This window comes from Tupaia chinensis, unplaced genomic scaffold (genome assembly GCF_000334495.1).
Source record: "Tupaia chinensis unplaced genomic scaffold, TupChi_1.0 Scaffold000627_1, whole genome shotgun sequence".
Classification (NCBI taxonomy): domain Eukaryota; kingdom Metazoa; phylum Chordata; class Mammalia; order Scandentia; family Tupaiidae; genus Tupaia; species Tupaia belangeri.
In genome coordinates, this window is record NW_006160147.1 from 7,752,297 (window position 1) to 7,758,378 (window position 6,082).

Here is a 6,082-nt window from a genome sequence, read left to right on the forward strand (position 1 = left end):
GACGGGCCCTATAGGGGAAAAAAAAAAACAAAAAAAACAAAAAACCTCTCCAAAAAAAAAAAAAGTAAAGTGTATATTCTAAGGTCCTTAGAACAGCAAAGTCCATTTACATTGTAATGGACCAGAGTAAGGGGAAGACTTTAGACTTACCCCGATGAGACAGCATTGGCCATAATAAGAGACACTTGACCTCTAAAACTCTCACTTAAAGCAAAGATAAGGTTTTTATTTCAATATGTAAGGTTTTTTTTAAAAAAATAATTATTTATTTTATTTTATTTATTCATTCATTTATTTTAATTTGACCAGAGAGAGATACACAGAGAGAGAGGGGGAAAGTGAGAAAGCAAGCCACCAGGTCTGGTACTCGAACCGTGGTCGGCCATGTGGGAGTGTCCAGCACCTTAACCAACATGCCACCTGCTGGTCCCCAATATGTAAGATGTTTTGTGGGATGGAAACTGCTGGTTGTGAGCTCAAAGACCCCACGCTGAATGGCTCCAGAAACCTGAACAGAAATGTGATTATCTATCTAAGGCCTCACAATCAAGAACGCCCACGAGATGATCACGTCCTCTTGAACCAATCACTGAACTGATCATGTGCCTGGGACCTCTGTCCTAATATTGCCTTTAAAAACACACGTGAGGGACATCTCAGGGAGACCGGGTCTTTTCAGCATGAGCTGCTGCTCTTCTTGCTTTGCGCTTTGCAATAAGCTGTACTTTCTTTCAGCACACCATGTGCCTATGTTTGGTTTTACAGCTCTTGGGCGAGCGAACCTGATTTGAGTACACTAACAGGACTCCAGAGTTGGAAGCCACACACTGACGGTAGTTCAAGTTCCTGGCCCAGTCGGCCTGCAAGCATGCTGGGTACATGTGCAAGTGCCTCGATCCTTGTGGGCTGGAGGACTGAAGAAAGTGACAGTGGTGTGCCTAAGCCCTGTGGAGAGTGATGGTGTGTGTGTGTGTGTGTGTGTGTGTGTGTGTGTGTCTTGTGCCCATACATGTGTTCTATCATGAATAGTAATAAAAAATTTAAAAAAAAGATCGAGCATGAAAATGGCCCAATCTATTCCTATTCACAATCCACAGCAGTTTAGGATAGTACCCCGAACACCTAATGTGGGTGACAGCTTATTTAAAAATGAAATATCTGTGACCCAGGCTAGTGACCATCAGTAGGGAACAAGTAATCAGGAATATATTTTGGCTGTCATATTTTAGCTCAGAGCTAAACTTACTAGGCCATTTTCAACATATAAGAAGAAAAAAGTAATTTACCAAGATCCAGATTCTGGGCCACACCTTATACTGACCTCGTTCTTCTGCCTCTTGGTCCAGGGTTATTTTTAATAAGCTACTCTCTGGCTGCTAAGAACCTGCTCTTCTCTCACTAACTTCATCATGTGGACTTTCATCACCATAAAACTCAGGCCTTCAACTCTTTTTTATTTTTTTTTTGAATGGGATCTGTAAAGCTTATAAAATTCAAAAACAAAATATTCAATAAAAATATATGTTTAAAAAGGTATTTTCATGCTGTCTATGTATGCTTTCAATATTTACTGGAGAAACCAATATCACAGATAAATAAATAATCTAGATAGTTGCATGCTGGATCAAGAGGTTGGTGACTTGGAGGAAAGAATTCACGCTGAAGCAGAACAGACTGTATTACTACCGTACTAATAAAAGAGTAAACTTGGCCCAGCCTGTGGTGTGGTAACTAACGAAGCTGGATCCAACATGAATGATTGCACAGTTTGAATCCTGGACCCAGAGACTTGAAAAAAATGTCAAGCATATGTGTATGTATAACCAAAATCCTGAAAGGAGAAATGAAGAAGAAGGGATTGTAGCATGACCATCCATGGGGGTGCTTTCTAACTTTCTCTCTCTCTCTTTTCGGTAAGCACACACGTCTTCTAGCAAGTTAAGGGGTGAAGGGAAGCAAACGTGTTATGGTGACCTGTGTCATTGGCTATGAAAGAATTTGCAAACTTCAAGAGAAAGCAGATATAAGAGGCTTATTCTCTTTCTGAGAGAGTAAAGGTACCAGGTGGAGAGAGTTGCATCGGCTCTGAAAAGGGGGAGCTAGGGACTTTTATAGGGAAGGGACTTAGGGTGGGGTCATTACCGTGGTCCTGAAACAGGATGCTAGGTGGTTATTTTTACAACATCTGGGTTTCATGGTTTTCTCTGAGTGAGACAGCCATCTGCAATAGATCAAGCAGCTTCCCCCTTTTTGTCCCTCCATGAAGTGGAAATCTTCCTCTATTCCAAGGAATCCCTGTTGGAACATGTTCATTCCCATCAGGACTGGCCAGGTTTGACCCTTTCGTCCTTCTTCCTCTCCTGCCAAGGATACTCAAGGCTGCTGGAGGCCCTGCCTTCCCTCCAGCACAGCCCAAGCTAAGAGACAAATATAGAAGGGTGAATCAATTTAAAAAAAAAAAAAAAAAAAAACCTGAGGCAACTAGGAGGTACTTAATGTGCCCTTTGAAAACCTATCTGTGGTTCAGTGTACAAATGTTAGAAAGCAAAACGTGATCCCAACCTCTCAAAGTCATTGTAGGTACAAAAAGTGCTCCAAAAATGATAATAGGAAAATAGTTATTTTTAAGCATTTCAATGGTAATACAATACCAAGGGGAATAGAATATGCCATTCCAAATATGCCAATTTGGCATAAAGTTTATTTAGAATTGAAGACAATTGAGAAACAGCTGGTAGAAATAAAGCTCTTTTCTCCTCCCCTTAACTGCCTGAAAAACAGAATCTAATTCAATTTATAAAGTCATCCCCTCCTCCTATACCAGGGAAAGAACTATTCTAGGGATAACTGTTATCACTTGAGATGACTTATATGCATAAAAAACCTTACTAAACAACCCCTCTTTAATACAAACTTCTAAACCACCTTCCCATAACTTATCCTTCACTCCAGGAACTCGAAACGCCTTTTCCTTTGTGTGACCTTTTCTCCACCCTTGATTACCTTTTGTTAAGATAGTATATAAGCTCCCTGGGAACCAGCAGTTAGTGTAATGGCTATGTCGCTGGACTCCCACGTAGTCGACCGCGGTTCGCATCCCGGACCCGGTGGCTTAAAACTCACGCTGGGCGCGTGTGCGTGCGTGCCCAAGATCCCAAGAGGAGAATGGACGAGAAGGGATTGCAGCGTGACCATCCCCCCTGGGGGGTGATTTCTCGCTTTCTGTCTCTATGTCTCTCTCTGTCTGGCGAGCACATGTGCCCTATAGCGAAAACCTCTCAAAAAAAAAAAAAATTGTATATAAGTTCCCAAGAAAACCTCTCAAAAAAAAAAAAAATAGTATATAAGTTCCCATATTCTAGCATCCTCCTTGAGTCGCATTTCTCTGTGAATTTCTGTGAATACTTCATTAAATATGGCTTTTTCCTTCCCCTTAATCCACCTTGAATCAGTTAGACTTGTAGGTGCCAGCCACTGAAGTTCCAAGGATAGAAAGGGTCTTTTCCTCCTGTACAACACAGACAAAATGAAAGACAGCAAGACTTAAAAAGAGAGTGGAGGCAAGTCTGTGAGATGACCATCCGAAGGAGAGTTTAAGACAAAAGGGCCAGGCCTCAATAAAGTAGGGTCTACTTCCAAATACACAGACAGGTATCTGTGGAGTCAGAACCAAAGCACAGAAGAAACAAATCATCCATGGACATGACATCCATGAATGTCAACGGTGCATCTGACCAAGAGTCAGACTAAAGTAGTAGTTTAGCAGACTAAACACATACGGTGTCGAGGTTTGGGAAGATGCATTTCCGAGAGTCAAAATGAGGCAATGACTTGGAAAGCCAGGCAGGTGAGTGAGCAAGAAAGGCAAAAGCTACAGGAAACATGCCATTGGAGGCTGGGAGTTGACCTTGCTAGAGGCAAGTGTCTGGCCCAGTCAAGAGTTCTTTTATTCTTCCTATCAGGGCATAGACAGCTCAAAGCCTGCAGAGAAGGGGAGGGACATAATTGTGTCTGCATGGATTGTAAGGACAGAGACAGGGCAGCAACTGACAGCAGATCCTGACACAACACCTTGAGTGTACCCCTGACCCACATTTATTTTCTCAAAAATTGCTTTTCTAAATTGAGTCTTTATTGAGAAGGTCTGTACCTAACTTTAATTTGAACAGGCAACCTAGCTGCATATAAAATAAAAGGTTAGAGAATACTTGTTTCATACCACCATTCTCTACCTAGAAGCAAATCACCTTATTTTGTATTCATATTCTGTGTTCCGGATAAACTGTCAGGTTCCTCTGCCAGATTTTTATGGATAATTAGAAGGTTGCAAGAAGCAGATGTTATGAAACTATCTGTGACTAGTCCTTAATGGTGGATGACAAGAACCCAGCACCATTTCTTAATTACACGAGACATAACGAGAGGTGTAAAAAAAATAGAAGGAGAACTTGTCAAAGCCTGACAAGGTATCAAACGGTTAATCACCCACAGTGAACCTGAACATTTCTTTACTATGTAATTCAGAACGCAGATCCCACCTCCTTTTAGCTGAATATTTTTATAAGTTGTGAGTTCTCCCTTGCTGCTTCCTTTCGGGTTTTAATAATGGAAATATGAGCTTCTGAATAAAATAAGTGCTTTTTCTGTTTTAAACTACCTCGAAAATTAGCATCTTATTAAATATGAAGATAGTTTTGCTACATGATATTCTATTCAGTAGAATAAAGGAAAATAGATGGCCTTAGAAAGCTGGATTCCCATGAAGACAAGGATGAAAACTAATATTTTTTGAGATTTTACCCTGTGCTAGGTGCTGTGTGAACTCTTCACTAGGCATCTTCTCACGCAATACTCCCAACTCTAAGAAGCAGGTGGGAATTTCAATTAGTCCCATCTTACAGAAGAGGAAACTACTTAGATTAATAACAATGATCAACAGTAAGAAACAGTAGCTACTACTACTGGCAATTTTGAATACTAATTTTGTCCGCACATTGTGCTTGGCCGACATCATCTCACTTGGCTGCTGCCATGATTTTTTTTTTTTTAGTTTGTTATGGAGTGTATGCACTTTCTGGAGAGAGACATAAGAAGAGAGGGGAATTGAGTATAACTCTCCAGGGGACATGGTCACTCCACAATCCCGTCCCCTCCATTCTCCTGTCAGGATTTTGGGCACACATGCACTGTGCCTGGTGTGATTTTCAAGCTGCCAGGTCTGGGACTCAAGCTGTGGTTGGCCATGTGAGAATCCAGTGCCTTAACCATCACACCACCTGCTGGCCCCAAAGATAGGGCCTTTTAAAAAGGTAAGTTTAGACGAGGTCCTATGTCCAGGTCTTACTCCATTGTGAATGGTGTCCTTAGAAATTAGGATCCACAGGGGAAAGACCATGTGAAATACAAGGGAAGGACAGTCACCTGCCAGCCAAGGAGGGAGGCCTCAGAAGAAACCAGCCTTGCCACATCTTGAGTTCAAACTTCTGCAGCCAGGACTGTGAGAAGGTAAGTCTCCGTGCTACTTCTTTATGGCAGCCCCAGCACACTGACACAGGGACCTTGTTTAAATTCCTAACTTTGTCTCCATGCCCTGAGCTAGAGGTGTCTGAAGTACTTCCCAAGCACATACCCCATGTGTGCTGTCTTCACCCCACTGCACGTTTTCAACAGGTTCTTCCTCCCTATGCCCCATGGGCTACCGAGTTCCTTACACTTCAGTCTCTCCTTTTTTCCCATCCTTTCATTTTTCAATTATTTATTCATAACCACAAGCAAGAGAGACAGACGAGAGAGAGAGAGAGAGAGAGGGCACCCCAACAAGATCTCATTGCTGCCATCCACCTTCAGCCTCAGCCAGCCCCAAATCACAGGCAAACAGTTGCCAGGCATAATCAGGGAGGCCTCCAGAGTAGAACTGGGACCCTTCCCATGTGGGATTGCCTTGCAGAGTGTCACCCCTCACATGCCCCCCTTCTTTTGTCCCTTCCCAAGCTACCGGCGATATGAAAGGCCCAGGTTCGAAATAGCGGGGAGTGACTCAGCAGCAGATAGGAGAGATGACAGCTAAACAGTGCACACTCGG